Source organism: Geotrypetes seraphini, chromosome 2 (genome assembly GCF_902459505.1).
Source record: "Geotrypetes seraphini chromosome 2, aGeoSer1.1, whole genome shotgun sequence".
Lineage (NCBI taxonomy): Eukaryota > Metazoa > Chordata > Amphibia > Gymnophiona > Dermophiidae > Geotrypetes > Geotrypetes seraphini.
This window is the reverse complement of record NC_047085.1, coordinates 443802623-443817969: the sequence shown is the minus strand read 5'-3', so window position 1 is coordinate 443817969 and position 15347 is coordinate 443802623. Positions and strand designations below refer to the sequence as shown.

The window sequence follows — 15347 nt, the reverse complement described above, 5'->3', positions numbered from 1 at the left end:
CACGACTCCCTCCCCCTCCCCCGCCGCCTACCCTACCCAGCACACCAGAAACACCCGTTGACCCTCCCAGCTGACCCACCGCGAGACGAACACAAACCTCCCGGCTGAAGGATCCCTAGCTAGCTGACATAGCTGGGTCACGGTGTAGATGAAGAAAATTCCATTTTAGATCAGTGGGTCATAATTAGTACAAAGAACAACTTGTGACTCCATTTTATTGCTCTGAGAAATCACGTATGCATGCAGGCCTGTTCTATGTATCTGTCTTAGTGCCTGGCACGGCCAGGGGGGCAATAGGATGTTAGCCTGTTAGTTAGCCTTGATGTATAGATTATAGGATGGATTTATGGTTTTGTTTTTCTCTCTGCTGTTACCTTTTGGTCAGAGCTGGTTAGAACTGGTTTGAACTGGTTAGGATCCTATATAACTTTGGTGTCCGAGATCCTCAGGGTCTTCTGTTTATGCAGCCAGTTCTGCCCAGAAGTCCAGCATATATGCTTGTTTAATAAAAGCCTTTTTACATCTCTTCAGTCTCTGGCTCAAGTCTCTGCACTACTAACAGAGGGCCTTATCCTAAAAGGTACCTTCATTTGGCGCAGCCGAACAGGGACTTGATCTACAGACTTGAGCCTGTTTGGCACGATCGTCTCCCTCGGAGGATTTCAAACCTTGCCTCCTACGAGACCCGTAATAGCCGGCATTAGCCTGATGGTTGATCAGGAACGGTTTCTCGTCGAAGACAACGGATTGCACCTTGAGAAGGAACGAATCGGTGGAGATTTCTGGCTCCTGGTTTTGTTGTGCCGGTACCGGACCTGTCTTGGTAAGTGAGAAGTTGATTCCTTCTCTATCCTGTCTCTACCTCTTCTGTCTAGTAACTTCTTAATCCGTTGTGAAGCTCAGAGAGGTATATAGGATTCTGGTTTCTGGAAATTGGAACTTTTGTTGGGTGCATATATAGATTGTATAATATGGGTCAGAGCACCACCGACCCCCTTCAGATCATGCTTAAATATTTTACAACTGCCTTTTCTGGCGATTATGGCGACCCTAAGATTTTTTATTGTTTTCTTCATCCTTATTTTTATTGTTGTCAAAGGCTTAGTATTTGGAATTTAATCAACTTTTTGTCATACTTGTCAAATTAATAAAACAAAAGCTCTGGGGACACCTGACAAGACACAGAGAACAAGAAATTGGTGATGTTGAGAAATTACCCGGGGAGATGGAAATAGCATTTAGGTTGGAAACCTGGGAAAGGTTGGTAAAGCAAGCCAGCATGATTGTTTTGCCGAAAGTTGCAGACAGGATAGTGTAAGTTGCTTAACAGGGTAAAATGCATGTGGATCAAGACAGAATTAAGAATGTGAGTTCGCAATGATGAACGAGAATAAAGACTATGATTTTAGATATATGTTGCGTGCAGTGGATTTGTTACAGACAGTGAGCAATTTAAAGAAAGTTGAGCCAGATAGTTTACGTGTTCTCGCAGTTGTCAAAGTGTGTCTGCTGGTAATAAAAAAGAAAAAAAAAAGCAACCGTTTGTCAGACATGTGGGGTTTGTGTTGGGCACATCCCTGCCTTTGTATTCCAGTGTTGGGGGATTTAAAGTACAAGACTAACAATGATAGAGGTTAAGTATCCATATTTTTCTGAAAATTGAAATATTTGCTAAACATGGGCTTGATAATTCAAGTTCAAGTTTCAAGTTTTATTATTATTTGATGAATCGCCTATACAAACATTCTAAGCGCTGAACAAAAAACAAACAAAAAAAAAAAAAACCAATATTTTAGAGGACAAACAATTTTAAGACACAAGTACAAAGTTAAATAACAAAGTTTTTAAGAGTTTTTTAAAAGAGATAAGATCTTTTTCTTTTCTGATGTACAGTAACAGTGCATTCCACGTTTGTGGCGCTGTAACAGAAAACATGTCATTTCTTCTTGTACCCACAATTTTTAAGGAAGGGACAGTTAATAAGTCTTGTGATGATGATCGTAGAGAACGAGGGGCATAATAAGGAATGATCATTCTAGACATGAATTGAGGCTCATTGAAAGCTAGAACTTTAAAAACCAAGAATAATATCTTAAAAGTAATTCGGTGGCTAATAGGTAGCCAATGGGACTTAATCAATAGCGGTGTAATGTGGTCAACTTTTCTTTTTCCTTTATGAATGAGTTTTATTGATAATGGATGGATTGAGATTACTTCTTTTGTGCTAACAGTCTCCCTTGCTTTCCCGTATTGTGTCTTTATCCTGGTGTTCTTTATGAATTCTTTCTTCCCATGCATGTTTGTATAAAGTGTTATTATCAATCAGATTCTAAATACAATTGGAAACAGAAATACCTTTCAAATAAACTTGGTAGCTCAAACTTCAGAGGAAGGGGGTAGTTATTATGTAAGGACAGTGCAGAGTAAAGTAGCTACATCTAGTCTGCAGCAGTGCCCACTCCTCAGAGTGTAGGGGGACCCAGGTGGCAGACAAGGGTTCCAGGTCTGCCTGCAGGGAACATGGCTAAGTGACCTCAGGGGTGGTGTCACGTTAAAATGTCTCTTCTTTGTCTTCGCAGTCATACATACAGAGCTGTTCTGGACCTGTTACAATGAGCCTTTTTCTACCCAGAGAAGGAGGACAATGTTCTGCTTTCAGTAACCTTGAAATGACCTTGCACTTAACATTTAACATGTTTCTTTTTTTTTCCTTTGAATTGACATTGCCATACTTCAGAATACCTCTATATTTAACATTGTACACTGTATCTTACTTTACCTAGTAAGTTTTGCTTATTTTTCAAGATTGAAGCACACCCTAGCAGTTGCGTCCCTGTCTGCCTTATGAATGTAATTGGCAGGGCACCAAGCCAGAGTGATAACATTCTTACGTTTTCTCTTTCGGACGTTCCAGTAACCATTTAGATGCCTTTTATGATTATGTGATTATTATGCCATGTGTTATATCGCACTTTACTTTGCCACTGTGTGCACACAATTATGATTCGTGCTATGATGGACGTTTGTTTTTGTATAACTGTGCATTTCTCTGCAGATCTAAGTTCAGCTCTGAATCCTTGCCAACTGGAAGAAAAGTTCCACGCCTTTTCTGTTTTCTATGTTTGTTTATGCCCTGTAATCTTTGTGTTGTCTATCTGTTTGGTTTGTGGGGTACCCCGGGGAAACCAACTATACCATTGGCCATTTTTGGAGATTTTTCTCTCCCTTTTTGCATTTTTGTTTTTTTTCCTATCTAAATTGCCTTTCTAGCTGTTCACGCCCACGCTGCCCTCTGGCGCCAGCGTACCTTCCTCACCTCCTCTGGATCCCCTATCCAACACCACCAACTCATCCTGGACCTTTTGGATGCTATCTTGCTACCCTCCAAAGTTTCTATCATGCACTGCCGGGCCCACCGTCTCCTCCATGATTTCATCAGCCGCGGTAATGCCTTGGCTGACCGCTTGGCTCGCCAGGCAGCCCTCCAAGGTCCGCCCACACCCCCTCTTCTGTTATCCCTTTCCTCCCCTCAACCTTTCCTTCATTCCCTTTCCCCCCAGTACACTGACCCCGAGCGCAAGTGGGCCACGCAGCAACCTGGCCATTGCACCCTCCCATCCGGATGGATTACTATACCCTCCTCCCACACATGAACCCCCCTCCTGTATGTTTCACAACTCCTGGCCCTCACTGTTGTCCAACGTGCACACGATGTTTCTCATGCCGGTAACCCAGCTCTCCGCACTCTTCTCCGACAGAATTTCTATATCCCGAATCTCTCTCAACTCATCTCCCATGTTCTGCTCCGCTGTGTCATTTGCCTCCGACACACCCCTCTTCTGTCAGATCCCCCGTTCCTGGTCACCAGCCTATCGGTTCACACCCCATGCAAGTCCTCTCTACTGATTTTGCCTACTTGCCCCCCTCCCATGGGTTCCGTTGCCTCCTGGTTTTCATTGATTCCCACACTGGGTGGCCAGAGGCCTACCCAGTGTGCACAGAGAAAAGTAGGGAAATAGTAAAGGCTTTACTCCATGACATCATCCCTCGCTATGGCCTGCTCCTAGTGATTGGCAGCGATAATGGCCCCGCCTACATATCACAAGTCACACAAGCTGTCTCTCAGGCTCTGCAAATCACCTGGAAATTATATGCGGCCTATCACCCCAGAGCTCTGGCCAAGTTGAACGCATCAATAGAACTATTAAAACCCTCCTCGGCAAAGCAGCAGAAGAAAGCCGCCTGCCATGGCCCAAACTGATCCCTTCTGTTCTATTTCGCATCCGTTGTACCCCAGGTAAACGCAATCAGTTGTCCCCATTTGAGCTCATGTATGGCCGACCCCCGCCGATAGTCAGCCCAGACCCTGAGTCTCTTGAACAGATAGGGAACGCTATCACAGACGCAGAGATAAAGCAGCTAGGAAAGACCATTATGAAATTACAGAACTGGGTCATTTCTAGAGCCCCGCTGCCAATTACAACCCCTGTTCACCTCTACAAACCTGGGGACCAAGTGTGGCTAAAAGTATGGAAGAAAGAACCGCTGAAACCCCTTTGGGCAGGGCCTTTCACTGTCTTACTTGCTTCCCCCACAGCTGTCAAATTGTCCCGCCACGAGTCTTGGATTCACTACAGCCGTGTGAAGCCCGCTGCTGAGTATATTTGTGAAAAAGGGCCTACTGACCTTCAACTGAAAATCACGCGGCTTCCCCACACTCTGGAAGAGTAATCACGCACGTCTGATCCGGAGATCTGACAAGATATTTAATATGAACTCTGTTGTATATTTACTGCTTGTGATTTACGTCTTGCCAACATTGTCCATGTCCCCTACCCCTCCCACGCCTGGGTGTGCCCCTTGTGTGGCACTAGTGGACAATGGGGGCAAAACGGAAAATGTTATTAGATTTCAAACTAATTATGAGTGTAAGGGTCAACTAGTGACCCCTGTATGTATATATAACAAGGTTGAATATTCTATATGTAATAATGGAGATTCACAGATCTGTTTCGACCCCAGAGCAACTAATAGGGATACTTGGATAGAGGTCAGGTCAGTCTGGGATCAGGGCCCCCTGATTCAACAAACCCTGGTCACTAATCCCTATGTCCCGGCCTCAGTCCTCTTTGATGCTTGCCATGCCATGGACCAGAACCCCACCTTCCTTGGACGTTGTGGTGCCCTAGCATGGAGGAGGGAATATATGCACAATGATAAATACATGTGCCTGGCGGGACAGAAGCCGTCCCACTGTGAAGGGTCTTCCGAACACTACTACTGTAACTACTGGAAATGTGTATCCTGGGCTACTTGGGGTATGACCCGACTGCCCACCACCCGAGCCATATTATCCAAAGTGGTGACTACCTCTGACTGTGGCCTCCAGAACTGTAACCCACTTAATTTCACTATTCTACAGCCATTTAAATGGAACCTCGACGATAGCTTCCGGAAAGCTCGCTATCTTGTGGGCCTACAGATATATGGTAAGGGCACGGACCCTGGTACTGTCTTGCACATCAAACTCGTTGAGAGACACCGAATCCCTGAACAACACAGCATTGTGTTTCCAGACTTTTATGAACATATGAAACTTGACCAACAAGACTTTGTGCCCTCTGTCACCACCTGCAACCTTTTCATACAGTTCGCTGAAGCCATAGGAGCCACCTTAAATCTGACAACCAGCAGCATCCGAGGCACAGTAAACACGCCGCTTCGCATCTTTCTACTGGCCTAATTTCCTGTGCCGTGTCCCTGATGACATCATCAGAGACGCAGCAGAGGAAATTAGGCCAGTAGAAGACAGCGAAGCAGCGTGTTTACTGTGCCTTGGACGCTGCTAGAGCTGGGAGGTTTGTCGGCCGTCTAGCGGTGGGAGAGTCAACGGGGGTTTCGGGTGTGCCGGGTAGGTTCGGCGCAGAGGGTGGGGGGTTAAATGGATACATGCTGCTCAAGGGGATGGGAGGCAGGCCTGCAGGCTGCCATCGGGGGGTTAAATGGAAACATGCTGCTCAGGGGGATGGGAGGCAGGCAGGCTGGCATCGGGGGTGGGGGGGTTTAAATGGAAACATGCTGCTCAGGGAGATGGGAGGCAGGCAAGCAGGCTGGCATTGGGGGTGGGGGTGGGACAAAGTCTGGAAGATAATGATGGGGACATAGGAAGGAGGCACTGGAGGCACTAAGGACATAGAAAGGGGCACTGAGGGCACTAAGCAGGACAGAAGCACTGGGGGCACTAAGGACATGGGAAGGAGGCACTGGGAGCATTAAGAATGCAGTACGCAGGCACTGGGGCACTAAGGTAAGGACGTAGGAAGGGGTACTAAGGACATGGGAAAGAGGTACTAGGGTCACTAAGGACATAGGAAGGGGCACTAAGGACATAGGAAGGAGGCACTGAGGGCACTAAGGACATAGGGAGAGACACAGTCAGAAAAAATGACAGACAGACAGGCAGCGTGCAAGGAGAGAGAGACAAAGAAAAACCCCCCAGACAGACAGACATCTACTCTAGCACCAATTAATGTAACGGGCTTAAAGATTAGTATAATTATAAAAGCATTCTGTTCTAACTCTGGTGTCATATTAGTAAGAGCAGCAGAAACTGAGATGTAAAGCCTTGCAAATGGACACTCAAATTGCACTCACCCTACCTATGAAAATCAGCACTGCAAATATTCTAGAACACTATTACACTTCCAATTGGAAAAAGAGAATAAGCTTACACAGAATCTACATGTTAAAAGAATCCTCTGTGGTTCAAAAAGAAAAGGCATTCTCCTAGTAAAAAAAGAAAAAAAAAAAAAAAAAAGAGATTAGTCCTCGATCCTTCCATGTTCTCAACCACTGTTTCACTTCGCCTTGCCTCCCCTGCATTATCCAAATCTATCTACAAGGCTGTCTCGTCGTTCAACTCTATTCTCTCCTCTTCTCTGAACACGCTTGCTCCCCCTGTTTCCCACTCTGTCAGGCATACCAAACTTTAACCTTGGCTCACTCCCAGTATCTGCTACTTATGTTCCTGTAACCACTGTGCCAAGTGCCTTAGGTGCAAATCTTGTACACATGCTGACTTCCTTCACTTTAAAATTATGTTGACCTCCTTAAATTCTGCCTTACACTGGCCAAACAAGACTACTCCATCCAGTGAACTAATTCCCTTTTTTTCCAACTTTTGCCATCTCTTTGCCACACTGCACTCCATCCTCAAAGCACCCTCCCCCCCCCCCCCCGACCCCTCCATCTCTCTCTCTCCCCAGACAATGGCTGAATACTTCCATAACAAGGTTCACAAGATCGTCTTTGAATTTGTTACAGTCACATCCTTCTCCCCTTTCCACCATCCATTCTCCTAACCTTCAAGCTTACACCATCCCTTCTTTGCCCAATCAACTCAGGAAGCATCTCCCTTTGCCTTGTCCCACCCTCTCAACCCTCCTTCAACAACTGCCGATTTCTATTTTTTTATTTGAAATCATAGAGGAAGAAACTGCACAACTTCAGACCTCAGCCAAACCTACGACATGCCCCTCAGACCCTATTCCTACCCCTCTATATGACCCCCATTTCACATACTGTTATTCCTGCCATTTGCCATATCCCAATCTACCCATTTACACTGCAACTGTCCCCGATTCCTTAAAACATGCAATGGTTAAGCCACTTCGCAAACCCTCACTGGAACCCATCTGCCCGTCCAGCTATTGCCCTGTCTTCCTTCATCCATTTCTATTGTGACCAGTCAGGCTCCGTGCCTGCCTTGGTCCCTGTGTTTTCATTTATGCCCACCGGGGGAGCCAGAGAGGAGCTCAGGTAAGAACAGGCTCAGTTAGAGCAGGGCGTGGCTCCTCCCCATTAAAAGTCAGTAATTTGCTCTTGGTCGGGGAGGTGAGAGTGAAAAAAAGAGGCTCTTCCCAAGTTGGGCATTTTTGGCAAGCTAGGGTAATGCCTTAGACCTGGGTGTGAAAGAAGCTGGAGTCCACACCCCCATTTGCAGCACGAGCCAATTGCTGTGTGATAAAGCTGCAAGGAAAGCCAAGAGGATTGGCAGCTCCTGTTTCCAAGCCTGAGCTGAACCACTGTGAGTTTTGGGGTTTTTTTTACTCTTATTTTGTGGCTGGGTTCTTTTCCTGCTCCTAATCACTTTCAAAGACTTTTCTGGACTGTACAATTGTTTGATAAGCTAAGAGTGAGTGGGTGAGAAGTTTGCTTACATCCGGAAGGGATTTTTGAAAGCTGTTTTGTGCTTGTGGAAAGGCAGACTTATAGCACTCCTCTGTGCCCAGCCCAGGTATATTTTAGGCTGGAGTCTCTAGGTTTTGATATTTGTACCAAGAATAGTGGAGTGAAAAGCATACTGTACAGACACTGTTTTGAATACTGTGGACTGCATTTACCTGAGTTCTGCTGTGGAGTAGACTTGGGGAGAAAGAAGTTTGGAATATAAACCCCTGTGAGAGAATATCACAGGCAGGAGGACTGAGACATTGAGAAAAGAGATCCTGAATGCTGGTAGGTTTTTTTTTTTTTACCTCTGCCTTCTTTTTGTGTTTTTTTTTTTTTGTTTGAACATTGCTGTGCTACAATGAACTCAGAGCGAGTTTGATTGTTTGCCATTCTGACTTTATTTTGGAGAAGTAAATTTGCTTTCCTGCCATTCAGAAAACTGGGTTGGTGTTTGATTGAGTTCCTGAGAAATCCTGCAGGGTAACTACAGTCTGAGTCAAACGCCGGTGCACTTTTTGTTGATGGCCACTGGAGACACTGCTGAATCCCGGCCTAGGGCTCTAGTGCTGGCTACACTATCCAAGCTACTTGAGCGTGCTGCCCTTCGTCGCTGCCTTGAGTTCCTTTCATCTCAACAGATTCTTCATTCTCTATAATCAGGCTTTTGCCCCCTACATTTCATAGAGACTGCCCTCACCAAAGTCTTCAGTGATCTGTTCCTGGCCAGATCTAAGGGCCTTTATTCGATCCTCATCCTTCTTGACCTGTCTGCTGCCTTTGTTACTGTTAATTACTGCTTACTCCTTGATACGCTCTCCTTGCTTGGATTCCATGAATGTCCTCTCCTAGTTTACCTCCTACCTCTCCCTTCGCACTTTAGTTTCAAGTTTTATTTTAGTTTGATGAATCGCTTATTTAGTTTTACTAAGCGAAGTACAAAATTGATAAAAATATAGACATGAATTTAGACATACAATTTAATATTTAAAACAATGGGTTAGACAAATAGACTTACAGACCGACTAATACACAAGGTAAGAGGGAATAGAACTACAATTCAGTGTTTTAAAGTACACAGGAGAACCATATATGGAGAAAACTATAGGGAGAGAAGAGTGCAATCAATGAAGGAAACTAATATAAAGTTTAAACATAATTTAAAGATTAAAAGCATCTTTAAAAAGAAAACTTTTTAAATTACTTTTAAAACGACTCAAGTTGTTTTCCTCTCTTAAGTGCTGAGACATGGCATTCCAAAGCTGCGGTGCCATCACTGAAAACATATCATGTCGTTGTGTTCCATTAACTTTCAAAGAGGGGACTATTATAAGCTTTTGATTAGTAGACCGGAGAAAATGTGAAGTGCTATAAGGGATAAGTAATTTATCAATAAATTGAGGTTTATTAGTAGAAAGGGTTTTGAATACTAAAAGTAAAATTTTGAAAGTAATATGATGGTTAATTGGAAGCCAATGAGATTTAATCAGAAAAGGTGTTACATGATCATATTTTTTTACCATTGTGGATGAGTTTAACGGCAGTATTCTGAATTATCTGAAGGCGTATTTTTTTTCTTTTTGTGTAGTACTTATTAATAGAGAATTACAGTATTCGAGTTTTGCAATAATTAATGAATGGATTAATATATTTAACAATTTTGTCTCCAGAAACTTGGAAATTGAGTGAATCATTCGCAGCCTATAAAAGCAGGATTTGATAATACTACTTATGTGTTTGTGATAGGAGAGTTTATCGTCGATGATGATTCCAAGTATTTTTAATGAAGTTACAAGATCCAAGTGACTATTATTCAGAGTTAAAGAGGCACACAAGTTTATTCCCTTCTTCCATGGAAAGAGTAGAGTTTTTGTTTTCTGTATATTTAAGGCTAGCATGTTGGAATTTAGCCATTGTCTAACCCTCTCAAGCTTTTTATTAATCTTAAGTATCTCCTCTTTATTTTCCGGATTTAAAGGGTGTAAAAGTTGGATATCATCGGCGTATGTAAAGGGGGTGAAGCTGATAGACTGACAAAGACCTAAAAGGGGTGACAAAAAGATGTTGAACAATAATGGAGACAGAATGGATCCTTGAGGAATTCCATAATTAAAAGTGTAGGGTTTGGAAACGGTTCATTAAAGAGAACTTTAGATGATCGATTGGAAAGAAAGGAACTGAACCATTCTAATATTTGGTCACAGACGCCTATGGACGTAAGTCTATCAAGAAGTAAGACATGATCAATGGTGTCAAATGCTGCTGACAGATCTAAAGAAAAGAAAATAACAGAGTTATGATGATCTAGATGATAAAGTATATTTGTGGTCAGACCAATCAATGAGTACTCTGTAGTGTGATATTTCCTGAACCCTGTCTGATTTGGATGTAAGGCATTAGTAGATTCAACAAAATCTGATAGTTGATCAAAAACTATTCTTGCATTGGTGGGTCCTCTCTGTTGCTATCCTGCTAGCGGTTGGTGTACCCCAGAGTTTGGTCTTAGGACTTCTTCCTTTCTATCTCTACACATCATCCCTTGGTTCCCTGATCTCCTCCTCCTTCCAGTATCATCTATATGCTCATAACTCCAAGATCTACCTCTCTACACCCAAAATTTCATCTAAAGTCCAAGAAAAAGTCAGCCTGTTTGGCTAATATTGCTACCTGGATGTCTCAATGCCATCTGAAATTAAACATGTCCAAGACTGAACTGCTCCTATTTCTTCCTAAACACCTCCGCTCCTCTCCTTCTGTTCTCCATTTCTGTAAATAATGCTATTATAGTTCCACTCTCCTCTGCTAGCAGGAGTTGTTTTCAACTCTGACCTCTCATTTACTATGCTCATCGAACAGATTGATAAAGCCTGTCGCTTCTAGCTCTACAATATTACCAAAATTTTCCCCTTCCTCTCTGTCCACACACTCATAACCTCATGCTTAGACTACTGTAATTTTCTTCTAACTCAACTTCCTCACCACTCTGCAATCAGTGCAAAACTCAGCTGTATGACTTATCTACTGCCAACAGGTTTTCAGGTTTCAGGTTTTTGTTTATATTTGATGAATCGCTTATTCCAGTTACTAAGCGATTTACAATTCCATAAAACAGGTTTACATAAGTAATAACAATAACTTAAAACTGACACTATTGAGACATACACGAAACGAGAAGGCGAAAAGGGTAAAGTTACATCATCACAGCTTAAGAAAAGAAACAAAACAAAGAATGAAACAATAGGGTAGGGTAATAGAACTGAGCCCTAGTATCTGCATCTAATAGAAAAAAAGCTTGAGATTGAATGCATCTTTAAAAAGATAGCTTTTTAGTAGTTTTTTGAATTGACCGAGGTCTTTTTCTTCTCCGATATGTTGGGGAAGAGCGTTCCATAATTGGGGAGGCCATTACTGAGAACATATCATGTCTTCTAGTACCAATGATTTTTAAGGAAGGGACAGTTAGGAGGTACTGAGCTGTTGATCGGAGAGGTCGGGAAGTGTTGTGGGGGATAAGCATTCGGTTGATAAAAAGAGGTTCTTTAAAAGTTAAGGTTTTGTATGTTAGAATTAATATTTTATAAGTAATACGATGGCTGATTGGGAGCCAGTGGGAGTTAATCAATAAGGGGGTGACATGATCGAATTTTTTCCCATTGTGTATGATTTAACCGCAGTATTTTGTATAATTTGAAAGCGTCTTTTTTCCTTTTGCGTAATATTAATTAATAGAGTTGCACTAGTCGAGCTTGGCGATGACCAGAGAGTGGATTAATATATTGATCGATTTAGGCTCAAGAAATTTTGAAATTGAACGTATCATACGTAATTTGAAAAAACATTGTTTAACTGTGTTACTTATGTGATCATGAAACGAGAGTTTGTCATCTATGACAACGCCTAATATTTTTAAGGAGGTCACTGACTCAATGTGGATATTGTTAAGCGAAAATGGGATGTTCAGATGTATGTCTTTTTTCCACGGAAAAAACAGTGATTTTGTTTTTTGGATGTTTAAGGCTAACTTGTTAGAGCAGAGCCAATTTTTTATTGTCTCTAGTTTCTTATTGATTTCATGTATTTCGTCTATATTCTCTGTGTTGAGTGGATGTAAAATTTGAATATCTTCAGCATATGAGTATGTAATGAAGCCTATTGATTGGCAAATGCTCAATAGCGGAGATAGGAAAATATTAAACAGTAAAGGTGAAAGAATAGAACCTTGAGGGATACCGTAGGATAAGCAGTAAGCTTTAGAGAACATATCATTGTATCTTAACATGGATGAGCGGCTGGTAAGAAATGAAATGAACCAATCTAAAACTTGATCCGCAACACCTATGGATTTTAATCTTTTGAGTAGTAGTTCGTGATCAATTGTATCAAAAGCAGCGGACAAGTCCTAATGAAAAAAGAATTACGCTACACTCATCCCTCTCTTCAAATCACTTTACTGGCTCCCTATCCGCCTCTGCATACAGTTCAAAATCCTATTACTAACCTATAAGTGTGTTCATGCTGCAGCCCCTCAGTATCTCTCCTTATACGCCTTCCCAAGAACTCCGTTCCTCAGATAAGCTGCTTTTATCTGTACCCTTCTCCTCCACTGCCAATTCCAGACTCCATTCCTTATATCTAGCTGCCCCTTATGTCTGGAATAAACTACAGTGGTGTGCAAAAGTCCTGCATCACTTGGCTTGGTTGATGTATTTTAAGTTATGCAACCATTTGTTATGTATTATCTTATTTAATTTTCCATTCTACTATTAAGTGTTCAGTTACTGTACATGTATATTTGATAAATGTGTGCCTTTAAATAAATTTAAATAAATTTTTAGTCCAGAGAAATTTTGTTGAACGTTGGCAATGATAATGTATTGTGCTTGTATGGATGTATGATATTAAATTGTAGTAACAGATTCTATTACTGTTAGTTTTACTTTTATTTCTATAGTTAGCCCTGATAATGGCTGTTTTGTCCTGTCTACTACTTTCAATATTTGATTGGCCAGCCTTTGCTCTTGCGGACAAGCCAACACCTTTCAGGCATAGAGTGGACCAGCTTCACCAGATGATCATGGGTGATAATCCTATTCCAAGCTTCAATCAATGACACAATCAGCTCTTGCTTCGTTGTTGGCTGGTTTGGTTTTTTTTAATATATTTCCAGTGATAGCTTGTGCCACAGTTTCCTCAATTGGATTGAGATCTGGTGACTGAGAAGGCCAATCAATTGTCTTCACTCCTTTCTCATCCATTCAAGTACAGTTTTTGCTCTTTGACATGGTGCATTATTTTCTTGAAATAAGTAATCACCAGGAAACAAGTTCTCTTCTGAAAGCAACATACATTTCAATGTACTTCACTGCATTCACCATGCCCTCTACGATGTGAAGCCGACCAACACCACTTGCCGTCATATATCCCCATGCCATGACCTTTGTAGTATGCTTAACCGACAGGTTAAAGCATTTAGGCTTGAATTCTTCTCCTGGATATCTGCATACATACGTTCTGTACTGATCAACCAAGATGCAGAAAGTACTTTCAACACTAAATAACTCCACCTCCCACATTTCCTTTGTCCATTTGCCATATTGCATAGCCCATGCCATTATTACATTACATTACATTACATTACATTACATTACATTAGGGATTTCTATTCCGCCATTACCTTGCGGTTCAAGGCGGATTACAAAAGATTAGATTAAGGACAAAATTACAATGAATAAAAGAATTACAGAGTTATAGAATTACAGAATTATATGAATTGTAGAGAATAGCTGGAGAGGTAATGAAGATCTTGAGGGCTTCTAGTGGTCGTGTTGTTATATCTATTTTAGGAATTTCTTGAAAAGTGTGGTTTTTATTTCTTTTCTGAACGTCTTATAGTCTTGGGTGGTCATCAGAAGGTTGGAGATTTGGTTGTCCAGTCTTGCAGCTTGTGTGGCTAGGAGGCTGTCATGTAGTTTTGTTCTTTTTACTTCTTTGGATGGGGGGGGGTATGAATGGGGAGTGCGTTTTTCTGTGTCTGGTGCTGGTTGCTTGGATGAGGCGATTGTTCAGGTATGATGGACTGTCTCCGTGTAGTGTTTTAAATAATATGCAGTAGAATTTGAATTGGATTCTTTCTTGGATTGGGAGCCAATGTGAGTTGATGAAGGCTTCAGTGATGTGGTCGTGTTTTTTCAATGAATATACGAGTCTTAAGGCTGTATTTTGGATTGTTTGGAGTTGTCTTATCGTAGTTGCCGGACATGGGAGGAAGAGAATGTTACAGTAGTCCAGTATTCCTAGTATTAGGGATTGTACTATAAGTAGGAATTGTTTGCTTTCAAAGTATTTATTCACTTTCTTTGCTGCACAGTAGTGTTTTTTTCCTAGCTTTACATCCTTTCAATCCAATTTCCAGGTACCTACGCTTCACTGTGCTTGTACTAACCATGGCTGAGCACTTGTCCTGCCAATCTCTCAGCAAAGAGGTGATGTCAGCTTCCTATTGCCAAGAAATGTGTATCTCAACACTTCTTTGCTGGTTTCCTTTTTTCCCCAGCATATTTCTTAAGACGTGTTACTTCTTCCTGCCATCCTTGCATTGCGCTGGTTTCAAGACATTTTCAAGACATACCAGAACTCTCTCACAGCCCTCAAGGGGAGCATTTGTAACATGTGGCTTTGCTCCCAGTCTGCCACTATTTCTTTCACTATGGTCCACAATAACATTTTTCTCTTCTTACTGCTGTGTTTTATCCTAGTTTCCTTGAAACTGTTCTAACCAATGGGACTAATGCTTTCATTTTGCTTAACAAAATTCCCTTTCACTCCCATCTGTGTCTTCCTGAACGCACCTGGATTTACCTGCTCTTTTTGGTCTGGTCATCCATATAGGTACATTTGCCAGTATACATTTATTCCTTTCTTTTTAAATCTTTCTGGCATCTTCCTCACCTTTGCTTGGATTCCCCTGCCGCAATGAGGTCGTCTATTATTTACAACTTCCATTACTATAGTATTCCCTGGATACTTCCCTTTATCCTCTTCTTGAGAACATAAGAACATAAGAAGTTGCCTCCACTGAGGCAGACCAGAGGTCCATCTTGCCCAGCGGTCCGCTCCCA

The 15347-nt window shown here is 42.0% G+C and overlaps 1 protein-coding gene across 3 annotated transcripts in view; it reads left to right on the top strand.

The window, feature by feature from the left end:
* ARMC4 (armadillo repeat containing 4) overlaps positions 1 to 15347 on the top strand; it is a 378797-nt gene that overhangs the window by 285935 nt on the left and 77515 nt on the right. The window lies entirely within an intron of this gene.